We start from the raw sequence: 16,828 nt of genomic DNA on the forward strand, positions 1-16,828 counted from the left end.
GCAGCATGGACTTAATGGAAAGCTATGAAGGTTCAGATCAATGCAAGTGTAGCTTTGTACCTAAAATATGGACTGCATGATGACAACTCTGGACAAAGGTTTAGGAAATGTATAAACTATCAGGTGAGTGTAATTGGTATCATTGTCTCTTAAATTATATTTTTGATTTTGTGGTTGTTAAATTATGCTATTGATTGTGGGTTGTTTAATTGTGATGTTTGTCGGTATTTATTGGTGACAGAATGATTCCTATGGTGGGTATTTCCTATAGATTGATCTTGAAATAAGGGTTGAGCAAAAGCAACTCTTCTTGAAAAGATGGATGGTGCCAGGGACTTGAAAGCCAGGATGAGAAGATCATCTATAATTATTGGGAGGTATCGAGGATAAAGTTCTAGTCTGAAAGAATATGTGGTAGAATTAAAAGGAGAGGCAATTAGTTTGTTAGAAGAGGCAAATGGTTTTAAAAAGAGAAGCTACTGACATCAAAGTAGAGGCAGCAAGGATGAAGGCTAAATATGTTGTGTTGACGAGGGAGCCTGTAAAGCCTGATGCAAGGAGGAAGTTATATGTAATTGTAATCATGCTTGCATTGGTTGTGCGTAGAGATGGGCATCGGGCCGGGCCGGGCCGGCCGAGGCCCACCGGGGCTATAGACCAAACGGGCCGTGCCTGGCCCGACCTGTTACTAAGGCTAAGCCCGGCACAGCCCTAGGCCCGTGGGATGGCGGGCACGGCCACGAGACGGGCGTGCCTGGCACGGCCCATCTGTCCAAAAAAAATAGCCGTTATGGGTGGCCCATAATGGGCTTTTTTTTGCCCATAACGGCTATTGGTGTTTTTTACCCATTTTGCCCCTCCAACAACTATAAAAACGGCTAATTTGAGGGGTATTTGGGAAAAAAATTGGGAGTCCTATAAATACCCCTTTCTTCCCTCATCTCACCACACCAAACCAACTCTTCTCTCCTTCTCTACTACTACTATTTCTCTCTTCTAGCAATATTTAGCAAGTGCTCTAGGCTTCTAGCAATTTAATTTTAGTTTGCATTTAGCCAAGTGTTCAAGTGCCTATACAAGAGGAGGTTCTTGCTCAAGTGTTCAAAATGCCATTTATCAAACTGCATGTTCATATAATATTAATGATAAAATTATGTCTATTACTTTTGATAATGCATCTAATAATAATTCTGCTGTTATATTATTAAAAGACTCATTGCATCCCATGTTAAATGGAAATTTATTGCATATTAGATGTGCATGTCATATCTTAAATCTTTTTGTTCAAGCTGGCATGGGCATGATTCAAGATGTCATTTCAAAAATTAAGAAATACAGTTTTTTTTATTCATGCTTCAAGATCATAGACTTCAAGAATTTAAGAAACTATGTATAAATCATGGTAAACGTTTTAAAAAATTTAAACTTGATGTAATTACTCATTGGAACTCAAACAGTATAGCATGATACATGAAGCATATCCATATAAAAACTTATTAATTGCATATATTAATGATTGTGATTAGGCTTTACATTGACTAAAATTGATTGGAATAAGAAAAAAATTTGGAAGATTTTTTTGTTAGTTTTTAATAATGCTACTAATGTTCTTTCTGGTATTTATTTTCCAACTTTCATGTTCATTTTTACAACAAGCATATATGATTAGTCAAAAATTTGCAGAACATAGATATGATGATGTTTTAATGCCTATTATTGAATAAATGGAATCAAATGGAATGAGTATTGGGACAGATATGTCCTATGCATAACTTAGCTGCTGTATTTGATCCAAGAGTTAACTTGGAATGGCGTACTAATTTTACTTGATGCATATTGTGAAAATATGATGTCAAGATCCTGAACCTGCTAAAATTGAGGTAACACAACTTCTTAATGATATTATACTATATATGATGAAAAAAATTCGTGGATCTAGATTCTCCGTACAAAGCTCTATTTCTTCTTCTAGTAGTTCTCGTTCGTTCATCTATTTTTTCATTCATTGCACAGAGAAAACACACACATGCTTCAAGTTCATCTTCATCTTCTTCATCTTTAAGTAGTGAATTAGAATTTTATTTACGAAATGATCTTCAGTCTGCATATAATGAAAATCAAATAGAGAGTCTAGATGTATTATTTTGGTGGAAGAGTGTTAAAAATCAATATCCTGTTATGTCTGCCATTGCACGTGATATTTTAGCTGTGCCGATGTCCATAGTAGCATCGGAATCCGCTTTTAGTGCAGGACGGCGTGTTCTTGACGAAAAGAGAAGTAGGATGACTGGCGAAACGGTTGAGATGCTTCTATGCTTCAAAGATTGGTTGGATGTTGAGGCAAGACTTCAAGATAAAGGTGGACATGATACAACATCCTCTGATGATGATGATACAAACACTACTGAATAGTGAATACTCGATGATTAGTAAGATTTTGATCATTTATTTTTATTTCTTAATTTTATAATTGTACATTTTTATTTTTTAATTTGGTTAAAGTGGTCATCTCTATTTTTCTCCTTTCTTATTGTATTCTGGAGGTCAGACCAAACCTCCTTTCATGTACCATTTTGATTTAAATTAGTAAACTGGTAGGGGTCTATGCCAAACCTCCCACCATTAAGGTGGGCTTTATATTAATAAATCCTTAATTCCCAACATTTATTAATTTATTAAAAAAATTTATAAATAAAAAATTTTATTCTCATTTATTTTAAAGGGGACGAGCCGTGCCTGGCCCGGCCCAGCCCTTGTGGGCGAGCCCGAGGCGTGCGGGCCAGGCCCAGCCCTTATGGGCCGTTCCAGCGGCCCGCGGGCCGTGCATACTTGGCCCACGAATCGTGCCAGCCCAGCCCTTATGGGCCGTGCCGGCACTACAACAAAAAAGGTGTCTGCCGACTTAAATTGCCGATGCTAGATAAAAGCGTCGGCAATTTTTTTTCTTGCGACAGTAAATGCCGACGCTTTGAGAAAGCGTCGGTACAAAATCTTCCGCGACGCTTTTGACGCGTCGCATTGTTTAATCACCGACGCTTATAAGCGTCGGCATAAGGGAGAAATGTCGACGACGCTTATAAGCGTCGTCGGATTCATTTCTCCCACATCAAAACCGTCGACCCTCTCCCTCCGCCCTTAAATCCTACTATCCCTAGCTAGCTCACGCCGACCGACTCCCCCTCCCTCCGCCGATCTCAGCCATTCCCCTTCGTGCGACTCCAAATTGCGTTCCGTCGCATCTCCTTCCCTCTCCCCCTCTCCGTTGGCCTCCTCTCTGTGATATGGCCTCCTCCGCGCAGATAGCATACACGGCGTTTAAGTTTAGAGCCGGCAACGACAGGGACAAGGCCAGGTTTGGGATCTTCTTATCTTGCTTCGATCTTTAAATTCTAGATGTTCTGGATCTTTAAATCCGTGCTCGCTTCTCGTCACCACACGTCCTCCGTCGTTGCTCCCGTGTCTATCTTTCCTTTCTTTCCCCACCTCTCGCACGCTCTGTCGATCTTGATCTCAATCTCGACAGAAAGAAGGAGAAAATGGTGATGTTTACGGTGACTCGGAAGGAGACGTCTCCTTTTGAGGGGCAGAAGCCCGGGACTTCGGGCCTCAGAAAGAAGGTAATGATCGCCTATCGTAGATCTAGGGTTTCTTTGTTCATTTTTCTTTTTCCCTTGTAGATCTTGAGTTCTAACATAGGTATTGCCCCAATAGGTAAGACCTATGGTACTCAGAGTTCTAGCTATTGACTCAATTCAGAAGTGTATTGCCCCAATAATTGATTCCCCATTCTATGAGGCGGCCTGGAGTGTGCATCCTTTGGATGGATCAGGTAGAAAAGTCTTGTAAGATTTTGCTAGTTTCTGAATGGCTAGAGGGAGGGATTGTGAGCAGTGAGCCAGTGATAATGCCAGTCATGGCATCTTTGGGAAGAAATTTGCCTAAGTAGTTAATCATGATACAGATGAAGAGGCTTGTTGCAGAAGTTTCTAAGTTTAACAGTATGAACTGATTAGTCTCTCATCAAGGCATTGCTTAAACCTAGGGTAGTGTTGCCCAGTAGATACAACCAAAGAGGGGGGGTGAATTGGGTCTTTTAATACTTTTAACCTACTTCTATAAGTTTTTGATTAATTATGCTAAGTTGTATAGATGCACAGTGAAAGTTAAACTTAGCAACAGTTTGATGCGTAGAATGTGACTTGATTGAATATGCTTGCTACTAAAGAATTTGCGGATAATAGTTAAGCATGCTATTTATCTAAGTGAGTAAGTGTGTACGTTAGACAATAACAAGAAGCATTACAAACACAACAAACATATAGTGGTTCGGTGCACCCCAGCACCTACATCCACTCCCCAAGACCTCTTGGGAATTTCACTATAATCCTACAGATTACAGCCGGTTGTTTTATAAGCTCACAACCCAACTTGTTGTTTTACGAGCACACAACGAACTCGGTCGGTTTTTCCAGGCTCACCGACTAGAACCACCCCGATTGTTTTCCCGGGATCACAATCGAACCCTTACACCGTTGGTTTCAACCTAGGCTTACCAACAAACCTATTACCGTTGGTTTTTTCTTTGGCTCACCAACAACCCTTAACCCCTTGATTCAATCCCTTGATTGAATCAAGTTACAAGATATTAAAAACAAAGTTTAAAACAAATCAAAGCTTCTTACACAAGCATATATAACAATATAAACAAAATAGTGTAAAGAGAAGCCCTCAACCGAGTTTTGAAGATGAAGGAGCTCGGCTTCTTCTTTACTTGACCCTCTTCTGATTTGGCACGAAGTAGAGGATTTCCGAGGCAGCACACGGATGAAGAGGAAGCTTTGGGATTCGCTTGGATGCTCTTCTTCTCTCTATTTCACTTTGAATGGTCCTTTTGTGCTTATGGGAGATTTCCCTTGTAATCTCTTTCAAATCTCTTCCCTAAATGTTTTCTCCCACTTCCATGCCTTCTCCCCTAGCTCTCCTCTTGTTTTTATAGCTTTAGATGGCGTGGAAACAAGAATCTAGCCGTTAGAGACAAAAATAGAGCCGTTGGACACAGTCTGCACCTCCTAACAATATTACCGTTGGGATCGGAGTCGACTCGCACGATCAGGAGTCGACTCGCCTGTTGCAGGAGTCGACTCGTGCTTCACTGGAGACGACTCGGCCACTGTTCCAAATTTGAATTATTGTGCATCCTCGACTGGGAGTCGACTCGACTTAACCCGGAGTCGACTCGCCAACATCTGGAGCTGACTTGGCATTTTCGGAGTCGGCTCATCCCATGAATCCAGAGGACATACTTTCTGATTTTCTTCCTCGAGTCGACTCGGATTCTCTTGGAGTCGACTCGGCTCTCAGAGCCCGAAAACTGATCCTCTGTATTTTGGCTCGTCTGGTCTTGGAGTCGACTCGACTCTCAGTTTCCGAAACACACCCTTCTGCCATTTTGGTGTAGCGCTGCCTTGGAGTCGACTCGAGCTGTCTGGGAGTCGACTCGCCTCTCAGAGACGAAAATACCGTATTCTGTCTTTGGGGTTGCGCTGTCTTTGAGTCGACTCGGACTTTGTGGGAGTTGACTCGAATCTCAGTGTCCGAAAAAACTGCTCTCTGACTTTTCCCTTGTGTAACACTGAGAGTCGACTCTCGCTTTCTTTGGAGTCGACCTGCCAACCATCGGAGTCGACTCGCGTTCCACAGGAGTCGACTCGAATCTCAGGGTCGAAAATCGCTCTCTGACTTTTCTGCCTGTTACACCCTGGAGTCGACTCGTTCTACTCTGGAGTCGACTCGAAGACTATTCTTTTGAATTTTTCTTTGAATTTGCTCCTCAATTTGAATCCTTTGAACTTGAAACTTGGGCCAATAAATTGCAGCTTTCTTCCAACTTTTCTTGAGAGCTTTGGAGGCCTTCTTGTGTTCTTTCAACTTGCTATGTTCCTTGCAAAATAACTATCTTTCTCCTTGCAACACAAACATTAGTATTTATATTTCAAGGTTTTGTGATCATCAAAATCAATCTTTGGGTCATCAGTCTCCCCCTTTTTGATGATGACAAAACTTGGAGTATATGCAATATAAAATATATTGTGTTCTAGAAGTAATGCATAGCTAAGTTGCATGAAGTAGAAAACATATATATTTAAAACATACTTCATGATAATGCTTTAGATTTAATCAGCTTACCACAATCAACATATTTCAATTTAAGCTGATTTGTATATTCAATTCAAAACATAAAGCATTATGAGCATTATGAGCATATACTTAGATATTTCTCCCCCTTTTTGACAATATCAAAAAGATAGTGAAACATTAAGCACAAAGATAAGAATACTCAAATATTTCTTTTCCTTATTGTACTCTGATTTGCATGTCAAATTATTGCAAGGATATGAATCATATAACTCAAGGCAATAATATTAGAATCAGATTAACGAGCATAGATCAGAGCCAATTAAGATAATTTCAGAGCAGAACACATCGAATGTGATTTCAAGAAGTTTTCTAATTTGATACCACAGATAGTTTTCTAATCAAGTGTAGGTGGAATCTTTCTTAAGTTAATTCAAGAAGTACCACAAATGATATTCAAGGAAACACTAATGGAAATCTAACCTCTCTTCAATAATAAGTATGAAAGCTTGTTCATTTAAGATCTTTTGCCCAATCTATTAAGTATTTTATCAACATGAGAGAATTTAATAATTTTCAGAGTATAAGATCAAAACTTACATACTTGAAAAACATATCATCATGTTGGATTATGATTCAAAGTTTTTTATGATAATAAGAGCATTGGGGCACAAATACCAAAATATGAATTTATGCAATTTTTGATACTTAGAGCTCTTTTAAAGACTTTCTTTTATTTCTTTAGAAAATAAGCACAATTTGATATATAAAAAATATGAATTGGCACAAAATTGAAGTTCTAAAGAGCAAGCCAATTAGGACTCATTAGTGAATTCAAAATAGATTTTCTAGAGATACTCAAGAAAATTCAACACATTATTCTCCCCTTTTTCAAATTAGAGGCTCTTAAGATCAACTTTTGAATTTGGTTCATGATGATGCATAAGATATACTAACCAAATAACAAGCCTCAAGGTGTATCATAAAGATTTTCAGATTTAAATTTCAATGATACATATTGGAGAGTATTAGGATCACTTTCATTTAGTATTCTTTCCTCTCCTTTAGTTATAGATTTATGCGATTAAGTTCCATAAGATCTCTCCTTCTGAAATTTTCTTTCTCCCCCTCAATTGATCATTCCATTTAAGAGTTTAGAATTTGAAGATAATGTTCAATAAAATTGTCAATCTCAAAAATATATTTTCTATAAGTTTCAGCTTATTTTCATAAGACTCAAGGTTTGAGATAAGACAACCTTTATAGAACTCATCTCAAGGTATAAACTTATTATATTAAAGCAAGTCTTGCAATATAAGGAGGTTCATCAAAATCAATCCATAAAAATCAAGGTATGCTTCAAATTAAAGTAACTTTAGGATAGGATACTGAATATCTAAAGCTCCCCCTCAAAAGATGCATTCTTCTTTAATCATTCTTTTCTATTGTTGAATTTCAGATTTTAATGATAAACGTGAATAAAACTGAAATTCTATGATATCGAGAATGTAGAGTAATCTAGCATTATTCAAAATTTGTAGCAATTACTCTTTCTAATCCTTCAAGAACAAGTTATGCTTTCTCTTAATCTTAGAGAAAATGTATAGAAATATTAATCAGAAAATGATTCATTTGAAGCTCAGTTTCTTTCAAAAGCATTTACATTTTCTTTCTTTTAAGAATCATTTGAGTGAGCTGAAATATTTCTAGCTTTAAGATCATTCACTCTATATATAAATTCTGATGGAAGTCTTTAAGAATGTAGGAGAGAAAAACATATAGATGATCATTGAGGTATATATATTTATAGAACTCAATTTCTTAATCATAGTTTTTCAGCAATGTATACATGAAACACAATAAATCTTTTTAATATCTAAATAAAATCATATATTTAGAAACATTTGTTCGCAATCAAGATCGTTGAAAAACATCACTTAAACTAGTACATTTTAAAGATAAGAAATGATATGTTTCGGATGCGTATCGGAGCAATCAACCAAGGCATCAAAATTAATTCTGTTTTTCTTATGTTAAAGTTTTCATTTAGAAGTCATATTGAGTTATTCTCCTAAATGACACGATCATTGAAGCATATGACTAAGGTTACAAAGATGTAACGATATAAGCATTTTTAAGTTAAGTTTAAGCTTTTATACAAAATCAGATTCTGAATTTTCATAAGAATTTCCAAGAAGGATCTCAAAATTATAATTTGAGACATGTATCTTCTACATTGTAGCTCATCTTAAATTACCAAGATTGAAAACACATATTTCAATAACATTAGATCACTTTCAGAGTCTTTGTATTTAATATTGAGTTTCGATACAAAATGGAGGATATTTTAACAAGTATTAGGATATTATATATCAAAGTTAGGCAAGTTGAGAGATAGATCAAGATCAATTCATTTTGCCTAAATAGAGATATCTTTCTCTTCTTCTTTTTACAGATTTATTCAACTTTCAGATTTTAAAGATGATTGTGACCGACAAATCTGAAATTTCTTTTCAATAATACCAAAAAAAAATTTATGCAGTATTTCAAACATTCAATCAAATTATCCAACCATGAAGCATTACAAAATATTGAGAACCCATAATTCAAAACATCATGCCACATGCATAATATATTATGTGTTAAGTCATGCATTAAAATATTAAGAAAAAGAATGTCAAGGATCAAAATCAATTCTTTTCAAATAAACTCCCCCTATATAATTTTGCACTGATTTCATCCTTAAAGTGTGTTTTCAAGTGATTAAAAATTTGACTTGATTCTTCTTATATACTTTCATTTACTTTGTCTTTCATTTTTAACTTTCTTATGCTCTATACTCTATTTGCTCCCTATCCGGTGGAGTTGGGAAGGGGCACGAGGTACTACCACTAGCCTCCCTCTTGTGCCGTCCCTAATATGCCCTACACCGAATAGTTGGGTCAAATAGTGCCGGGTACTACCACTAGCCTCCCCATTGGCACCATCCCTATGATGAGCAATATAGAAAGTTAAAATGTTTACTTCAAACTCTCCTGTTTAGTGTAATTAATTACGAATTTTATCCCTTCCAAAAGAATGCTCACCGAATAATATTATGCTTGTTTTGCTTTTCCTTAAGATTGGAGTAATTGCCTTTACTTAGATTTTACTTCTCTTGAATAATATCCATTTTCTTTTCTTTATCTCTCTCTCTTTTTGTTATTCTCAAGTAATTTATGAAAGAGCAGAATAAGAAATAATCTTATGTATCATATAGATGTATATCATGCAAACAACATTTTCATTGTGCTCAAGGATTCATAACTTCTCACAAGTTATTTTAAATCAAAATTTTAAGCATTACTTGTGTATTTCATGGTTATGATATAGGCAATGAAATATTTTAGTTTGAGCAAACCATGAAACAATTTCTAAAAGCATAAGTCAATTAATGCATATATAGACATGATATCAAAATTAATATTAAAGATTTTAATCATGCCATAATAAGATTTAAGTTATTGACTTTGCTTAGCTAATTTATGAGAGAGGTATCTAAATTACCGATTCATTCTATTTCTTCAAGTCAAATACCTAGATTTCTTATGTATGAACTTTTGGCTGAAGAAGGTCCTCTCTCTTGTTTGCATGTGAATGTTTATTGTATCTTACATGGAGATATCCTTCAAGTTGAAATCTCTCATTCTTGCTCAAGGATCCTGCATTATTAACAAAATTCTTTTCTTTCTTGAAGGAAAGTCATTAGTTTCTTCAAGATACAAAACATTCATAACATATTTCTTAACTGATGACTCAATTAAGATATGACAATAGTTGAATGTTGAGTCACTTTACTCAAGAGATTGCCTAAATATAAGCAAACACATATCACTTGAACTAAAGATAGTTTCATTAACCAAGAAGGTTCAAGGACAAGCATGTGAAGCAATAGGAAGATTTATCAAGGTCAAATCAATTTTTTATTTTCAGAATCAATTTAGCTTAGATTCTATTTGCTTAAGATAATTATCAATAAGACATGTTAGCTAAGTTTTAATCAATTATCTTAAACAGTTGTTTCTATTCAAATTATGAATCATTAGAGTTAGATTGAAGTCTTGCACAAGGGCACATAATGAGCATACAATCTGGTCTACTAGTGTATATAAAATAATTATTCTATCATGCTTCAATACAGCTTTAAAAATAGATCTACTTTGCTCATCCTTTTCAAATTCTACAAGATGGGGTCATAGACATACCTTCTTCATACCAATCTTCTATAAGAGTTTTCTTGTGACTAACTTTGGTCAATGAAGATCCCTTTCTTGTTTGTCTTAATTTGGAGTTTGAGAGAAGATGTTAATTCATTCATCATACATATTTCAAACTCACTTGCATGAGCTTAGTAAAATCTCATATAAATTTTCATTAGTAGAACAAAAATGATGCCATCAATGTGTGCTTTGAGCAAGCAAGATATCACAGATTCTCTCTTTGATAGATTTATCATATTACTTTTATCAAAAAGTTGCTCAAGCTTTTATATCATGCTTTTGATGCTTGTTACAAATCACATATTGCTTTATCATATATGTAATGAGTGTTTTTAAATATGGTGGTTATTTAACATAGATCTTTTAATGAAATAACCACATAGGAGTGAATTCTACACATTCATTTGACAGAATATAAAGCTCATGAGGCAAGCAAATGATAATGGTGATCTTTACTTTTAATCATGCAAGAATCAAGATCTATTTCATCTTTTCTTGATTTAGTCTTTTAGTAGTCATCAATTTTTCTTCATTAAGTGCATTTCTGAAAAACTCAATTTGGTTATTATTAACAAGTTTTCAGATTGTTATATGTAAAAGATTAACCATATACATATATAATTTATTTTAGTATCTTCATAATAAATCATTAGTCTCATAAGAATAAAATGAATTGATATTTCTACAACGAATCTTTTCATTGAATGTTCTATATGCATTGCTTGATGAATGATATCCAAGATAGAAATATCTTTATCAGATTTGGCATTATTTTCAAAAGACCATATCAAGCATATATACTACTGAAAAATATGAAAGATATGCAATGATCATTTTCTATTTTTCAGAAGATCAAATGGAGTTTTCATCAAAAATATCTAATAGAAATATATGTATGACAAGCAATGATGATAGCTTTTAAAAAAATCATTTAAGTAGATGACTATCATACAAATTGCTTTCATTTCTTCAAGGATTCCATTAACCTATTTTACTTAAGGTGTCCTTGGTGCTGAAATAATTGAATTTAATATTATTTTCTGTATAAACTTTATCAGGATTTTGGTTTTCAACACTGTGCCATGACTCTTTATCACAATTTGGAAACTTTTTTTCATTTGAAACACTTTTACAAGATTTAGCAAATACAGAAAATACTTCAATTTTATTTGCCAAGAACAAATCCAATGTAAGCTTTTGAAAACTTAGTGATGGAAACAACATCCTTAGATTTAGAAATTGATTCTTGTTTGTTTCTGTTGCTGGAATTTGGACCCGGGGGCGGCCGTCGGCTGAGGAGGAGGAGCTCCGGCGCGAGAATGGCGGGTGGCGGTCCGTCGGCGGGCGGCGTCCTCCGGGAGACCTGCAAGAAGCCGGTGGCCGGGCTCCCCGGCGCCGGCCCTCCGATGCTTAAGTCAGAGGGGGGCTTAATTTTGGAGAAGGAGATGTAGTTCGTATGTAGCAGTCCAAGCCAGAAAATTAGAGTTAGGAGGAGTCCCCCTCGGGAGGAAGAAGCCTCCCTTTTTATAGGGAGAGTGGCAGGGTTACCTGTGATGTGACTGGCGAATTAATGGGTTACCGTCACGATTGGACGTGGGCGTGTGAAGTAATGAGTTGCCGTGGATGGCCCGTTCCCATCATGGGAGGAGATGGCGTGTAGCCAGAGCTTGCTTGTGGCGCGCAGTGCAGTACATTCTTGGGAATGGTGACGGGTTGACAGTCGTAGGCAGGTATGGTTCCTGATTGATATGTCGGCAAGCAAAGCATGGTGCGGTGAGGCTGCTGTAGCGGCATGGCCGCAGCATACAGACGACGAGGTCGGCCTTCTGAGGTCAGCTCGACCTTCTGTGCTCGGCCTTCTGAGCTCGGCAGCCTTTCTGAGCTCGGCCTCGGCAGCCTTCTGAGCTCGGCAGCCTTCTGTGCTCGCAGCCTTCTGTGCTCGGCTCGGCCTATGAGCTCGGCCTTCTGTGCTCGGCAGCCTTCGGAGCTCGCCTCGGCAGCCTTCTGAGCTCGGCTCGCCTATGAGCTCGGCCTTCGTGCTGCAGCCTTCGGAGCTCGGCCTCGGCAGCCTTCTGAGCTCGGCTCGGCCTATGAGCTCGGCCTTCTGTGCTCGGCACGCCTTCGGAGCTCGGCCTCGGCAAGCCTCTGAGCTCGGCAGCCTCTGTGGCTCGCAGCCTTCGGAGCTCGGCTCGGCCCTATGAGCTCGGCTCGCTTGTCGGATTTGGGTGCTTTAATTGTATTTGTGGTGTGGTCCATTTTTCCCCCCAACACTACCCCCCGACTTCCGAGTTCGAGCTGCTTTTTGGCTCGGCGAAGGAAGTAGTCCAGCGTCGATCATCCTGTATATAGCCAAATATGTATTAGAGATGTACGTGCCAAGTAGGATTACCTCTAATGCAGTTGGAGTTAAGTGCTCCAGGTTGACTCAGCGGCTTCTTTGGCTTGTGGTCGATCAGGCAGCCGGGGCGACGTTGGAGATGAGATACCCGTTAGTCGTTTTTTGGATTCTCCGACCTGAAAATAGATAAACTATTGAAATTATTTGAAAGCCAAAGTGGCGTCCTGTACTTTTGGAGATATTTGATGGCTCCGAGCTCCAAGTCCCTCAGGACTTGGCTCGGCACCGGCCTTCTTTGGCTCGATTTTCTGGAGGTGTTCTGCGCTCGGGCTTCTGAGCTCGACGGCCTGCTGAGCTTGGCCTTCTATGCTCGGCGGCCTTCTGAGCTCGGCATTCTGACCTCGGCAGCCTGCATGAGCTCGGCCTGGATGAGCTCGGCGGCCTTCTGAGCTTAGCAGCCTGCATGAGCTTGGTCTTCTGAGCTCGATCTGCATGAGCTCGGCGGGGGCTTCTGTGATGGCGACGCTCTGAAGGGGAGCTACGTCGCGGGCGCTTCCTAAGGACTTACGCTCGTGAGAGAGAATACATGCTGGTTTCTTGCTTGCTGCCGGAAGACAGAAGACTTGGAAGGACAATGAAATTTAATGGGGCTGTACCCTTTGTCACAGGGGCTTACAATCTCATTTTAAAGCTCCATAACTCTCCTTCTCCAGACCTCAGCTTTTATTTCTCTTTCCCTCCACTCGTTGGCGTGAGACTTGGACTACTCACTGGTTGCCCCTACATACGTCGTTGCAGCGGGAGCCATGCCTGATTCGAGATGGCTCGGGAGAAAGTTTCTTCCTCTGCTTAACATGATCCCGTGGAGGCGGCACAGGAGGGGCCTCCACTTATTGCAGGCTTTGAGCTGCAATGGCTAGCGCTTGGACTTGCTGCACTACGCATCGAAGTGCTCGAGTTGGACTTGTGGACTTATCTACCGGAGATCTTGGTGGTGAATTCTGGACTGAGCGTTCGGGACTTGGAGCATGATGGCTGAGAGGCGTTAAAGACTCCTCTGCTCCTTAGTTTCATGGCCGCAACTCGGTCCTTCCTCTAGCGCCAACTGTTGCTGGAATTTGGACCCGGGGGCGGCCGTTCGGCTGAGGAGGAGGAGTCCGGCGCTGAGAATGGCGGGTGGCGGTCCGTCGGCGGGCGGCGTCCTCCGGGAGACCTGCAGAAGCCGGTGGCCGGGCTCCCCGGCGCCGGCCCTCCGATGCTTAAGTCAGAGGGGGGCTTAATTTTGGAGAAGGAGATTGTAGTTCGTATGTAGCAGTCCAAGCCAGAAAATTAGAGTTAGGAGGAGTCCCCCCTCGGGAGGAAGAAGCCTCCTTTTTATAGGGAGAGTGGCAGGGTTACCTGTGATGTGACTGGGCGAATTAATGGGTTACCGTCACGATTGGACGTGGGCGTGTGAAGTAATGAGTTGCCGTGGATGGCCCGTTCCCATCATGGGAGGAGATGGCGTGTAGCCAGAGCTTGCTTGTGGCGCGCAGTGCAGTACATTCTTAGGAATGGTGAGGCGTTGACAGTCGTAGCAGGGTATGGTTCCTGATTGATATGTCGGCAAGCAAAGCATGGTGCGGTGAGGCTGCTGTAGGGCATGGCCGCAGCATACAGACGACGAGGTCGGCCTTCTGAGGTCAGCTCGACCTTCTGTGCTCGGCCTTCTGAGCTCGGCAGCCTTCTGAGCTCGGCCTCGGCAGCCTTCTGAGCTCGGCAGCCTTCTGTGCTCGGCAGCCTTCTGTGCTCGGCTCGGCCTATGAGCTCGGCCTTCTGTGCTCGGCAGCCTTCGGAGCTCGGCCTCGGCAGCCTTCTGAGCTCGGCTCGGCCTATGAGCTCGGCCTTCTGTGCTCGGCAGCCTTCGGAGCTCGGCCTCGGCAGCCTTCTGAGCTCGGCTCGGCCTATGAGCTCGGCCTTCTGTGCTCGGCAGCCTTCGGAGCTCGGCCTCGGCAGCCTTCTGAGCTCGGCAGCCTTCTGTGCTCGGCAGCCTTCTGAGCTCGGCTCGGCCTATGAGCTCGGCTCGCTGTCGGATTTGGGTGCTTTAATTGTATTTGTGGGGTGGTCCATTTTTCCCCCAACAGTTTCCTTAGTTAACATGCATAGCAAACTTTGACCTTTCAGAAGATACTCTAAGTAAGCCAATGCCAAAAGTCTTTTTGAAATTAATTCCATACTCGCATGAGTTGATATTATATGCCAAAGATTGGTTTCTTTAATCTTGGTATTTATAGTGCAATATTCAAAGGCATACCAAGTACACATTTTCATATCTATGATCAATAAACAATAATGCCATGGATAAAAGCTCTCAATCAAGCATATAGAAAATTCATAGAGTTATTTTTAATAAATTGATTAATCATCTAGCAACTTATCCAACAATAAGTAAAGTATAATGTAGAAAGATGGAGAAATTTGAAGTCATTTCTTCTACTTTAATTATTTTTCTTGATTACATTTAAGTTCCATTCTTCAGCATGTGTCTAGAATACCCATTGTTCAGATAATATCTTTTATTAGAACCTTGGAGAGCTAGACACACCTACTGAAAAATAATCAGATTTTCAACTTAGGAACCCATACTCTTTTGGGTTCTTGCAGGTTAGCTATTATTGCTCCTTTTGGAACCCATATTTTCTTAATAGCTATTTTGTCCATAGGCTTGTAGATTTTAGGATTACAAGATATGTATTTCTGCATATTCTTGTTAAATTTAACAGTCATAGATTTAACATAAGTAGATGATGAATTTTTTAATTTTCTGATTTTGTTCATTAGGTTCATTGAATTTATGAAAAACTATTTCAGGATGAGCAAAAGGGATTTTAATTAACTTTTGTTCATCATATTTATAAAAGTCTGTTTTAGGATAGGCAATGGAGGATTTAACAACTGTATCCTTGAAAGATTTTTGGATGTACCATGGTTGATATCCCAATCTAACTTTGTCAAATTCAGCTCTTTGATTATTTATCATTAGGTTCAATTTTTCAGAGCTGAAAGTAAATCTTTCAACAACAGGTTTTAATTTGTCAACTTCTTTAGTTAATCTTTTGTTATCTTCTGAAAGCAATTCATTATTTTTCTTAAGTTTATCATGGCTTTCAGTGAGAAGTTGGTTTTTTCTGATTTAGTTCTTGATTTTCTTTAATTAAGATTTCAGTTTTACTAGTTAGTTTCAGTTTTTCATCTATTAGAATTTGATTTTCATTCTTCAAGTTCTTGTTCTTACAAACAAGTTTCTTATATTCTAAATACAAATCAGAAAAGGCATCGTGAAGTTCATCAAATGTAAAATTGCTTTTAGTTTCAGCATGTACCTCATGTGCCATGAAACATGAATTTGCAATATGATACTGCTCTTCTTCTACACATGATGTTTTAGATTTGTTAGTGCATTCATATTTGTCTTCAAGCACATTCCATATTTCTTCAGCAGTCATGCAAGAAGATATGCAATTAAACTCATTCCTATCTAATGCACAATATAATAGGTTCATGGCTTTTGAATTTTGTTGAACCATTTTCTCATTATGACTAGTGTTTGTGTGTGTTCCATTGACTATAATGCTCCATAAATTATAATCAAGTAATTGTATAAAAATGCGCATGCGTGCTTTCCAATGTGTATAGTTTATGCCATTAAATAGTGGAGGTTTATCAATTAATTGTCCCTCTCCTAGAAAACTATCTATTTGAGTTGTCATGATCTTTGGCTCTTTGACGGTTAGGTCAAAAACACAAGGCAAGAAACTATAGAGCACCTGCTCTAATACCACTTGTTGCCCAGTAGATACAACCCAAGATGGGGGGTGAATTGGGTCTTTTAATACTTTTAACCTACTTCTATAAGTTTTTGATTAATTATGCTAAGTTGTATAGATGCACAGTGAAAGTTAAACTTAGCAACAATTTGATGTGTAGAATGTGACTTGATTGAATATGCTTGCTACTAAAGAATTTGCGGATAATAGTTAAGCATGCTATTTATCTAAGTGAGTAAGTGTGTACGTTAGACAATAACAAGAAGCATTACAAACACAACAAACATATA

This window comes from Phoenix dactylifera, unplaced genomic scaffold (assembly GCF_009389715.1).
Source record: "Phoenix dactylifera cultivar Barhee BC4 unplaced genomic scaffold, palm_55x_up_171113_PBpolish2nd_filt_p 000889F, whole genome shotgun sequence".
Taxonomy (NCBI): Eukaryota; Viridiplantae; Streptophyta; class Magnoliopsida; order Arecales; family Arecaceae; genus Phoenix; species Phoenix dactylifera.